Genomic DNA, 12,924 nt, shown 5'->3' with positions numbered 1-12,924 from the left:
AAGTTTGAAATACTTCAATATTCCTGAAAAGGTGCAGAGGGGACAGGGTATCAAGAGTGTAGTCTCCCCAAATGTGCCTGTGATCTGTAAAATCCCAGCAGAGCAGACAAGGTCTTAAAAGATTCACAAGCTTGGCTACCTGTTCAAGACACTGACAAGGAGAAATGCATTTAAAGTGGTGTATTCGTACACTGAAATCTTATGAGTAAGAAAACACTTTGAGTCTTCTTATCCACCTGCAAACTGTATTTCAAAGTGTCCCATTAATATTTTTGAAAGTGCCAATGAGGATGGCACTTGTGAGTACTTAGTTGCATTGACTTTTGCTTTCTCAAATTAGCATCTCTCCACAGGACCTCAAAATGGTTAGTGTTGACAGTGTAGAAAAGGGAAACAAAGGTAAATCACTGTTTAATGAGGAGCAAGGCATTCATTAGAAATGAATTACACAGATGAATGCAATTCATTTTGTTACAGATAGAAATGGATCTCTTGTAGGCAAATGGTGATATTACAGCCCAAGGCTATGTAAAGAGAATAGGCACAGAACATGCAGAATAAGACATTAGACAACCTGAAATGAAATGCAGATGGTAGCAATAAATAGTAAGACAGATGCAAAAAGAAACAGATAAACAACAAAAACCAGCTAGGCTTATTTTAGATCATTCTCCATTCCCCAAAGCATCACGGATGCTTATCCCAGTAAAACAAAAAGGCAATCCAACTGTTTCAGTTTTGAAAAATAAACCCCTACGTTTTCGTTTATCTGGAAAACGTAGGTTCATCAGAAAAGTGAGATAACCCAATTCTACTGTCAGAGAGCAGAGAATAAAATAAGAGAGACCTTCTTAGGAAAAAAATACAAATTTACAGACTAAAGGACAGGCTGATGGGTATTCATATCTTCTTGGAAGGATAGAAATTTAAGAATAAATAAATCCACATTGAATAAAAAAAAAAACAAACCCAACTTTTTCGGTGACTATATATTTGGGGGTATCCAATAGATTGAGGAATCATTTGCTAAAATATGTTCTCACAGTTCCATAGAAGAAGAGCAGCACATGCATACTGCAGAGCCAGCTCCTCTAGAATGCTTTGCCAAATCATCTTCCACAGAACCTGCAGATGAACTCCTTCTACACTGAAAGAATGCAGATCAGTTTCTGTGCTCTGAAATAACCCTTGGCCTCACAACAAGATGGACACAATCCAATTACTTCACATAGTTAAAATTGTCTGCTGGCAACTAGCTGAGGTCACCAGTAGCCAGAACCCCACGCAAACTGGAAATGGACACTTGCCGTCCTTCCCATGGCCAGGGAAAAGCAAGTCTTGAAACACTGATGGAAAGGGGTCACAGAGGAGTAACTGCATGTGCAGACTACAGTGGAAGTTGGCAAATACTTTCCAACAAATAAAACAACGTTAAAATAAAATCAATTTCAAAGAATAGAAATAGTTATCTTTTGATTTTGGCTTTTTTATTCTTAAGTCAATTTATAAAGGTTAAGAACACATTTTATGCACTGAACAACAGAAATTAAAGAAACTACTTAGTTTGGGGTCAAAGAAAACTACGCAAATCATCTGAATTCTTCATTCTCTCCACTCCCCTCCCAATTTCTCAGTTTGCCTATGAAATTTATGTTTGCAAAACTTCACTAGTGGACAGAAGGTAAAAGTTTGTTTATATACCTCCTTACAAATGCTTAGTTTGTACATTGTTGGTGTGCAACCAATGTTTGGCAAATGTCTTCATTTGACTTTCTGATTTTACTGGTTATCCTGTAAATGAACCAATATGTTGAAGAAACGAACTCTCTTCTCCCCACACAAAATTTGAAGAAACAACAGTGAAAATGAGTTTAAACTAAGTTAAAGCTCAGGAACTTTTAATTTAGTCAAGGAGCAAATAATTTTATGGTCCTCTGCCTTTCAACAACAATACATATAATATTTTCTTACATATGTTCTAGACTTTGTAGGCCTGTTTATACCTAACACAATTCATCCAGTGTGTTGGATATGAAAAGGCCTTTTGTTTTTCTTTTTTTTTTTTTTTTAAAAAGTGCATTTCTAACCTCTGTTGTCTTCTGCATTAGCTGCAGATAAAGCCAGAAAAATCTCATTCTGAATTTGAGGCTAATGCTGGAGTACTGGCTCTTGTTCTGCAAATATTAATGGAATTTGGGAAGGGGAGGGAGGGAGAGAGAAGAGACCAGGGGGAGGGGTAGGAGAAACACGAATGTGCATTTAGAGCAGTTGTTCTTAGGACTCTCTGTCTGTTGTTGTGCCAGCGTACAAAAGACAGGTACAAAAGAAGAATCCAGCAAAAAGCAAAACACGCACAATTTTGAGCCAGAAGAAAACCAGGATATGAACCAAATGGCTGGGCAAGCTGCAATTCAGTGCCTGAAGCTACAGACCATGCTAAGAGAGAGAAAGGCAGCCCTAGAAACGTTGTAGCTCAGAGCCTCATTTTGTAAAGACCTGAATCATTTGTCTGGACTTTGTCTCCAGTCATTTAAACCTTGCTACAAGTTAAAAATTGTACCTTCCCTTAGGTGACTGTGATCAGATTGTCATGAAGTTGTGTCTATTGTTTTTCCTACATATGGAATAAATGGCTCAGTGATACTGGCTACAGAGAACTAGCACTTAACACGCCTAATTAGGTACTTGTAACAAAATATGCAGGGTAGAAGCACAATACAAGAATGAACAGCATTGATTCTCTCTGTTCTTTAAGAAAGGGCATTCTGGAAGACACATGTAAATTAGGAAAAATTGCTTTTGTGCACAGTAGCCATAATGCCAGAGAACACAGTATTCTGTGATTCCATATACAGAATAAAGCATGCTGGAATAACTGCACTCCAGGAAAACGTCTGACCTGGGAGAGATCTTGCCAGTCAACTCCACAAGGTACTGAAGTACAGGGCTCAAGAGCCAGTGCACATGATAGCATCTCTCCCCATACGGCCACCTACCAAAGTTGTTCGGGTAGTAAGAAGGGAACTGCTGAGAAATTTCAGAACGGCTGGGAAGACATTTGGCCTCAACAGTGCTGAAAGAAAGAAAAGCCAAAAAAGCAACCCTGAATTAGAGAATCTGTATCAGCTAGCAAAGGATAAACTGTTCCTGGAATGTTTTCTTCAGTCAGGCCTTTGTTTCAGTGTCAGGATGGGTGGATCCAGGCCAAAAGGTAATAGCTTTAAGACTCCAGCAGCAGGGAACTGAGGCAGGCAAAGTGACTTCAACAGGGCAGGAAGCAATGTGGTTAAATTCAAGTAGAAATATATTAGTGCTCTAAAATTGAAAATCCTATCATGGGATGTAGAATAAAACTATGGAAATCTCAAAGTCTCCTTAAAACATTCCTTACCTTCTAATTTAGAAGTAAGGTCTGAACAAACTAATCCCTTCAAAAAAATAGTTCAAATGCTGATTTTTTTTTTCCACCTTTGGAGAAAAAGCTGGAAAAATAGAGGAAGAGGGCTCCACACTCCAAATGGATGAGGGATGGCAGGTCTGGGATCAGTCCAAATAAGGGGTTTGGCAATGCTATAAATCTTACAGTAATAAAACGAAAGAACCTTGAGCAAAATTCATCCTTCCCCTAAGCCTTCAAAAAAATTCCAGCCCTTGTGAAAAGTGATATACTGACAGATGAAAAAATTTACCATCACCCTTCCCATTTCCAGGCATATACCCAACACATATGGACAACACCTGTACAAGATTCCCCACACACTGCTGCATTGAACTGCTTTGCTACTGATTTAGCAACTGTAGGTTGCTTCCACAGAGCAAATAACATTACCTACGTCGGCAGGTTTTGCATCGGTTGCAGTTCATGAAGTAAAAGACACTTATGAACCAAAGAAAAAACCCGCAGCCAAAGGTGTACTTGGTGCTTCAAAGCAAATACACACACCAAGCATGACAAGGCATGGATTCTTAAGTGCCACTTAAACACAAATAAACAATAATCAATATTGCTGTGACTGAGAAGGAAAACAGCATGATATTACAAAAAAAAAAAAAAAAGCCACCTAGTTTATTTGAAACTGGAAAAAAAATAATTATAAATTACTTTCTCAGCTAATTCAATGCAAATATTAAAGAAGGACTTTAACAGGAAGAACAGAAGAGATTTCAGAAAATGTAACGATCCTGCAGGCTCAGAAGATATTCAGGATACAGAGGAAGAAATACTTGTCTTATATAAAACAGCTCTGAGCTAGTAATACTCTGAGATTAAGACCACTACCAAAGAAGAAAAAAACCTCAGAATGACAGTAACAGACAACACGGGATAACAAACAGCACTAGCAATGCAGAAGTTGTTTGAAGAGGACAGGTGCCACCAAACTTTATGCTAAAAGGAGGAGGTGTGTGCAGAAGAGGGGTCAACCAGGTGCTGGGACAGTCAGTTCAGGATTTGGATAGTATAATTTACTATCTTGTTTTGCCCTTTTTTGCAGGCTAGAGGAGAGCTTTGTTGGAAGGACAGAGAAAAAGAGGATTACAGAAATCAACATAAGGCACAGTGAAAACACTACACGAACTATATTTAGTTGGACAGAAAGGTAAAGCTGGGTGTAAGCAACAAAAGAGATGAAGCGTAAGAGATAGCAAGAGTTCTGAGTTGGCAATGACAGAAAAGTTTATTCCCCCCTCCCCACCCCAAAATCAAGAGAAATGGACAAAAACAGTAGGAAAATATGTTGGGCCATCCTAAGCATAAGCTGAAAAAGATTTCTGCTAAGGATGTCAGAAAGGGAATCTGACAACAAATTTAAGTGAGAAAAGTTAGGAATAAAAAGATAGAACTGAGAGTTGCCATCACCCGGGCTAGTATCACTTCCCAAAAATTTACTAACTAAATAGTCCTGCAGCACTTCCCCAGAAAGAGAAAATGACAACAACACACAAACAAGTGACTAGAAGAATGTCTTCAGAGCAAAAAGAAGAGTGAGTGAGCAAAGAAGTCAGGGAAGAATAACATATCAAGTAACACTGTGACAGGCAAGGCCAATAAACACGTGAAGGTGAAGACATGCTCTTGAGGAACTGGCCAAAAAGGCTGTTAAATCTTGTGAAGTGAATTTCAATCAGGTGTAAAGAATAGGAAAGAGAGCAAAAATAATTCTTAATCAAATTGGGAAAAGGCAGGATAGAAAGGTCTTAAACTACCACTTGACAGGTTTAGAGATGATGGGTAAGTAGGATGATGTGCCAGAAGCCTGAATCAAGACTGCTCACTGATGATGGAGAGAAAGCCACACCTGTTCTGTACAAAGGCACTAAAGAAGGAAGAGAAAGATTAAGGAGCCAAACGCCTACAAAAGCAGAGGACAGATTATATAAACAACTTTTACCTCCTAAGTTCTGTCTGAAGTCCTACATCAAGACTGTCTCTCCCTCATTAATATTCAATAGAATAATACAAGTAAATTCACAGAGCATGGACCTGCTGCTGCTCTCACAAAACCCAAGCCTACCATGCCAGCAACTGAAGCAACAAATGTTGAGGTCTAAACACACACCTTTTCCTCAGTGGAACAACAGAGAAATTCAGTTTAATACTGCTGGGAGTGAGTTACTGATACAGACCCCCATTTGTAGTCAAATTTCTAATGCACATGAAGACATTCAAATATTTAACATTCTCCTTTTGCATGTGTTCATTTATCAGCAGATTGTTTAGACTTACTGAGCATCAGCCCATACGTAAGTCAGACCTGTGCTGCAAGGAAAAAAAAATTATCTTCTTTCTCAATTTCCATTATTAATATGAAATCTATTTCTTAATTCAAAAGTTAATTATTTTTGAAGAGACTTTGTATTAACTAAAAGCAACATGGCTCAAAACTAATACAGCTAGAAACAATTATTATTCTTTTATTCTTTGTCAGCAAAACTCTCCCATTTAACTTCTAGTGGTTTTAGAAGAGTACTTGGCTGCAGTAGAAACCAATGGAGCTGGATGATCAAGTAGACAAGACATTACGCTGAGAAACAGGAAATCATGCTCTTTACAAGTCTGAGGACAGTTTTAATCCTGGATCCAATATTTACTTAAATAGTGACCTTGAATAACTCAACCTTTCCATCTTACTGTCCCCATCCAACCCACTGAAGTGTTGTGTGGATTTGTTAATATTTGTACAATACTCTGAACATGTCGAACACAAAGGATTATAGCTATTATGGAACAACTCTCTTAATCCTTTCTGAAATGAATACAATAATACAATATTATCATTTGTCCTGGTTTCAGCTGGGATAGAGTTAATTTTCTTCCTAGTAGCTGGTATAGTGTTATGTTTTGGATTTAATTAAAAAGAAGAAACCCTGAAAACAAGTAGGATGCTAAAATGCTATCCTTTAAATCTTTCCTCTGTACCTACATATGAAACTCAACTATGGGAATTATTTTTCAAAAGTTTGAATGTGATAAATATTTTATAAAAAACTATTTATAATAAAAGCTATTTCCTTCTTTAAAAGTTCAAAAGTTCATTTAAAGAGATCATCAATCTCAATGACAGCTACAATTTGTCAATCTGGCTGCCCTGACCAGTCAATCTGCATCATACTGTAAAATTATATTAGGACCAAACCCTGATTATGACTTCATGATCACAAAGGCCACAAAGCCATGGAGATATCGCCTACCAGCTATTCAGCAGATAAAGCAGATAAAGCAGCAGCCTACAGGGAACACTCCAGGAAGCCTCCTCAACTATCTCTGCCCAGGGAGTGAGCTTGCTAATGAAACAGTGGGTAGATTTATGCATTTTTTAGTTTACATACAAAAATTACAATGTGGTTCAGCCTCTACTATTTTTAAAGGGTTTCTTTTAAAAAAGCAAATAATTGACTGACTGGCACTTAGGCAATCCACTGGAAAAAAAATGGTTTACTGTTAAATTATGAATACAAAAACATTAACTTACATTTTTCCCCTTTTCACTCCTCTGTGAATTTTAGCATATTTTAATTAGTAAGTGTTAGTTACCATAGCTACCATAACTATACTATCTTTGAAGTCAATTTTATTAAAATCCTGAAATGCATACTTTTACTGTATCGTTGTTAAGCTTATGCAACATATACAAGCATAAGCAGTGTTATGAGGTGCAACATATGTACTAAGACCAAGAGAAATAACAATAGTGTGTGCCACCTGTATGACTTTATGTCATAAAACTAAATAAATAAATAAGTGACTTCTGACTACTAGGGTGAAGCAAAAAGCAAATGTAACTGAGGAACAAGCAGGTCAGTTGAAAAGGGTTTAAGACCAAAAAAACCAATATATTTATTTCCTGAATAAGCACAGTGATACAGGAAAAGAGAAAACTAAATATAAGGGTAAAATCTTCTTGCACATATAAATCCCAGCTTTTTAATTCCTTGCTACCGCCACTTTATCCTGCTGATGAATTATAACCATCACCACTACCATAAGGGTTACTCTACGCCACTACTTACCAGCCAGTTTTAAAAGTTCCAAAATTTTTTTGCTACTGCAATTTAAGCTTTGCACAAATGTGCCATATTAAGACTTCAATGCTGAACAAACAGAAATGACACACAAAAAAAAACCCCAAAACTGTGCCTTTGTATAAGTCCTTCATATCTCAGATATGCTCCTACAGTAAAATTTAGAAGGGGGGGGAACCCCACTCTTCATCTTAAAAATAACCAGAAATGGATCAAACTCAAAATGAGTGTGAACTTTAGCTGTAAATATTTTTTATGAATACCGCCACACTTGCATTCAGGATTATATTTAAGAGTGTGATGTAGTTACTCTGTTACGCAGAATGATTTGGTGAACCTCTCCCTACAGCCAGATCTTTCACCTGGTAAAAAAGGCAACACACAGTAGCATGCCAGTTAAGTATCTGACAAAGTAGGCCATACACCTCAAACATCACAGCAGAAAGTTAAAAAAAAAAATTTAAAAAATCATATTTTGAACGAGGTTACTTCAGCACTGCCTAACCTGCTGGGCTTACTTTCTTTCAGTGACCGCAAGGCCTGATGCGCAGGTACAGCAGACAGATAGCACAGTTAGGAAGAGCTGGACTTGCTGCTCAAAGGCAGCGACACACAAGCTCATCCACAGGTACTCCAGAACTACCCCAGGACAAAAAAAAAACAACCAACCAAACAAACAAAAAAAACCCACCCACAAACAAACTAAAAATAGCCTGTGAGAAACCACTACCACTACTGGAAGGTTTCCTACAGCCTCCTCCTGGCACTTCCTTTACCCAGGGCAACACCTGGGATCACCCAAGAAGCAGTTGCAGGGGTTTTGATTTTTTTTCCTGGTGCCATTTCTCCCCACATCCCTGTCACACACCATATGAGCTGCATATAACGACAGGGGACAGACCTAGAGCTTTCTAGGAACAAAGAAGTTAGCAAACGCTGTCCCTACCACAATAGTTCATTCAGTCCACAGACTGCCCCGGGAAAGGAAATGAGACATGCGGACTACACATGAACACAGGATGGAGCTTGGGTACACAGCGACCACAGCTATGACCTGTTCTACCTCCCCAAGCTGTCTGAATAGCGCAAGGAGAAAAAAAATGCAGAAAGCAGCACAAGACTACAGAAATACCAATAAAAGCTTTAAGTTAGTGTTGCACATCAAGACCACTTTCTGACTTAAATTTTGTATGCTCTTGATATAATCTAAGATCTCATCTTGTAAATTTTCACCTATTCCAGCACTTTGACAAAGGGTCTTTCCTGCATTAGCTATCTGTAGCAAAGAAGCCTGCTTCAACTTCTTAGTGTGTATCCACCCTCAACCTTACTCAAAACTCAGTCCTAGAATTATTTAATTTAAAATTGTTCTGGGAACAGAGATTTTACATGTTTCTGAAACACACAGCAAATTACTTCACCATGAGCTGTACAGGCTTTTTGAAGATTTTTTTAAATCACCTAATCTATTTTACTAAGATAGGAAGCACAACATTTTACAAAGGGGCAAGAAAGAAGATGAATGCACGCAGGTATTAATACATCTGCTGTGGCAGCTAGGGAATTGCTGTGAGAATCTGATGGAGATGCGTTTGTTACGATTGCGTGGGTGGGAAATGTTGAGGGCAGCAGCTAGAGAGAACAATTATTTACTGCAGTCAGTAAAGAATGCCTCAAATTAGAAGATAGTCACTATTAACTTGTTAACAAACATAGCCTGAAGTAGTGAACTTTAAAAAGTCCCTGAACCTCAGTTCATCCCACCTAACACTCATCACTTTGCAAAGCAAGAAAAGGCTCCAACAGGGTCATCTAAGGACCATGCTAGCTCCTTTAAGGTGCACATGCTTCTAGACAAAATTCTGCTAGTGACAAGCGTGAAAAAGTTGCAAGTGGCACACATAGTTCAAGAAGGGGGACCAGAAAAACAGCTTTTCGGCATTTTAAGAGGACAGAAAAGAAGAAAAAAGGAAGGGTGTGGATGATCAGAAAGACAGACTCAAACTCCTCCTGAAAAACCGTCTACTATGTTTGTATTCTCAACAAGACAGACCAGTTAACATGCCACTTCAAAAAACCTGCTATACAGTGAAACTCTAGTCAGCTGAGCTATATTTTCCATTCCAGAGGTAAATAAAATTATTCCTTTATTACTACATAACATCAGTTGCCTGTTAACCAAACGTTGAACTTGTTACGGCACAAAATGTTCATTTTAGCATGCCTTCTATGGCTCGAAGGTCTAGAACTGTCTCGAGCTGGGGGTTAACCTTTCTGGTTTGAGTCTCTGGCTAACTTTTGAAAAAGTCAAAGGTTGCCAGACCAGCTCATACCACCACTATCAGCAGTTCCCAATCATACACACACAGACACAAGAAAAGCGTACAGCTTCTCAGAGTTCATCTATCACTCTGCTGTAACGCTACTACATATTACTTCTTACGGAAGTATGCAAAATAAATGACTATTTATCTCTTCAACATACCAAGACTATCAGAATTACTTGATGTTCTGAGCATGCCCAGAACACTTGTCTTTTTTTTTCTTTTAACATTTGTGATACCTTTACAGCATTGCTATCTCCTCTGCAGCAACAATAATATGCCTCACAAGTGTACGGGCTTCCAACCATCCAACCTAACACAAAGGATTAAAGAATTGCTTATAGACTCTCTCAAATATTTCACAAACTCTTCACACAACCAATGCTCCAAATAAAACTTGGTACTATGGGCATGAACACTGACTTATCCCTGTGTGAACTCCTACTTTTCAAGGGTAAAAGCTTGACAAGTATCTAAATTTCTTTAAACATAACAGGAAAGGAAAACTCTTTCAAAAGAAAAAAATCACGACTCTAATATGGGTCTTGTACCTGTGTTCCTCCTCTACTCCTTTTTTTTTAGGTCGCTAAAAAGGAAAACCAAGTGGATCTGTTTCTCAGACTATGATTAACTCCCACTGCGTGGACAGTGTTTGATCATGAAAATATATATAAATAGGTACAACTCTGCTTACTTGAGCAGCCTTGTTAAATGAGTGTAAGAAAATTGGGCACCATTCAAAGTGTAAGAGAATACTGTGCAGACTCAAAAAAAAAAAAAAGATTACTTTTCCCCCCCTTATTATTTTTTGTTGTTTGTTTAATTTAATACCTGTACCATGACTTTAATCCTGAAATCTGTTCCTAATGGGGAATACTTGGACCAAAGCAGTAAATCCTTAAAGTCACCGATGTACTAATTTGTGCAGATAAGAGTTCCTTCAACAAATTCAAAGCCAACTATGTATATTTTATATATAAAATCAACTCTAATTTACCTTACTGCTAAGGTAGGCTGGAATCCTTTAGAATGAAAAGTTCTATACTAGTACGTGAAACATTACTGCAGGCTCACAGAATTATTTTTTAAACTAAATAAGCAGTTTGCATAACATCAGAGTTGTAATGTTTGCCATAAGAAGTTGTCATAATCTGTAAAAGTAGAGTTGGTGACTATAAACCAAAAAAACAACCAATAAGATGTCTTCGTGCAAGATCAACTTTGCTCCCCGAGGTTTTTAACCATAATAAAAACAAACACCAATATTAGAATTTTGGGGAGAAAGTGACAACTTTAAATGTAAGTAACCTTTTGTATACAACATACATTTAATTCAATTACGGTATTTTTACATGGTGCAGGGTGGAAAGAAGCACAGAAGTAAGGATTCATTTGGTGTGTTCAGGTGAGAAGTTTTCCAAGCATGTAAATTACAGACCTAGTCAGATATATTGAGATGTGACAGATGTAATAAAGATAGCTGTATGTTTCTTTCTATTCCTGGCTCATCTGGAGAGTGTCCTGTAGAAATTCAAATCTCTGGGGAGCAATTAGTACAAATCACTAATAGAGGTAACAAGTCTTGTTCTCTGGAGGAAACAGCATATATTGGTTTGTTCTGGTTCAAGTGAGATGAAACAAAGGGAAACTGTAGAGAAGTGCACTTCTCCTAGGTACGTACAGACTCTGTCTGGAACAAGGGAACTGACAAAGTAGGTGCACTTTCTGCTGGAAAACGGAGGCAACCTGGTAGGCTCAACGTGTGAGCAAAATGCCTACTACTAAATATTGCTCTGAAACAGTTTATTTATGTTGAGATGAACATGAGGAACAGAAAGGGCACTGCTGCTGCAGTTCTCCAGTGAGAAAGAGGAAAGTGAAGTCCAATCGGGATGCCCTTGAGAAGAGGCCAAGCAAACCCTGAACGCTGACGCCGCTGGCCTCCACGGATGTGATGGGTAACTTGCAAGAAATACTTCACATACCAATTCTCCTCTGCTGTAGACAGGACAGACAAAACACAGGCTGGCATAGGACCACAAAAACTTAGCAGGAGAATCCACTCCTCTGGTAGGCTATCTTATTAGTTCTCCCGAACTCCTGGAATTGCAAATATTCAGAAATCGGAAAAGCTTTACAGGGAAATGACATACATGTTTGCCTGTTTCTTGTTCTTTCCAGTCATCTGTTTATGGCTGCTACTGGAAAGAGGATAATGGTGAAAGTCACTGCCTGAGCCAGGGACCAAAAATGGACCACCACCAGGCTGAACTGGTTTAGGAACTTTCATTTTCAAAAATAAAAATAAAATTAAAAAATACTACTTTTACATGCCTTTAACACCAAGTTACTCTGTTTAGAGATCAGAACTCAGCATTAACTTCTCAGAACTTGATACTAGACAGCAGAGTTTTTTAAGCCCATTTCACGTTTGGGGAAACAGCCAACCAGTATTTCTCCCCGAGTAGAAAAGCCAGGATCAGAACCCAATGTCCTCTTTGCTACCCAGACTGACATTTCAAATGGTCGTCGCCGTCTTTCAACAGCCTATTGGGCAAGTCCACACCAGCCAGTAATTTGCTACAAACAACACACAACGTCAAACTTCCTTTCTATGTCAACTCTGACTACAGCAGGGTGTTTTGTGTGGCTGCAAGAAAACTAGGGAAAGTCTTCAAGGCAACGTGCTGCCAAAGAGCTGTGGTGCGGGGACACACATAGCAGAAGTACTCTCTCACAAGGGCTGAACTCATTTAAATGGCCAAAATGTGGGTGGGTTTATTAATACACACTTTAATTGGTCCTCTTAGCTAAAGAGATGTTCGTAAGTTAAACATGAAACCAAATGTAGCAAAACCAAGCTTAACAAGCATAATACCTAAAGGTCTGGTTCCACTCTCGCCTTCCAATTTGTGAAGTCACTTAAACTAACAAAGCGGACGCAAACCAGTACCTCTCTTAATTTGGCAACGTGCTGCCAAACTGCAAAGGTATATAAATGACTCCATGCACTATAAATAAAGTGTGTATGAAAACCTCAACTTTTTTTTTTTTTTTTGAAGTTTCTGATCCCCCCCCC

The 12,924-nt window shown here is 38.3% G+C and overlaps 2 protein-coding genes across 3 annotated transcripts in view; both read right to left on the bottom strand.

The window, feature by feature from the left end:
• The window catches only part of AGBL4 (ATP/GTP binding protein-like 4), a 580,767-nt gene that overhangs the window by 380,560 nt on the left and 187,283 nt on the right, over nt 1-12,924 (bottom strand). The window lies entirely within an intron of this gene.
• Nucleotides 1-12,924, bottom strand: part of BEND5 (BEN domain containing 5) — a 31,860-nt gene that overhangs the window by 18,152 nt on the left and 784 nt on the right. The window lies entirely within an intron of this gene.

Source organism: Haliaeetus leucocephalus, unplaced genomic scaffold (genome assembly GCF_000737465.1).
Source record: "Haliaeetus leucocephalus isolate CR32 unplaced genomic scaffold, Haliaeetus_leucocephalus-4.0 Scaffold848, whole genome shotgun sequence".
NCBI classification, from domain to species: Eukaryota; Metazoa; Chordata; class Aves; order Accipitriformes; family Accipitridae; genus Haliaeetus; species Haliaeetus leucocephalus.
The sequence above is the reverse complement of the archived record's forward strand: the minus strand, read 5'-3'. Positions and strand labels throughout refer to the sequence as shown.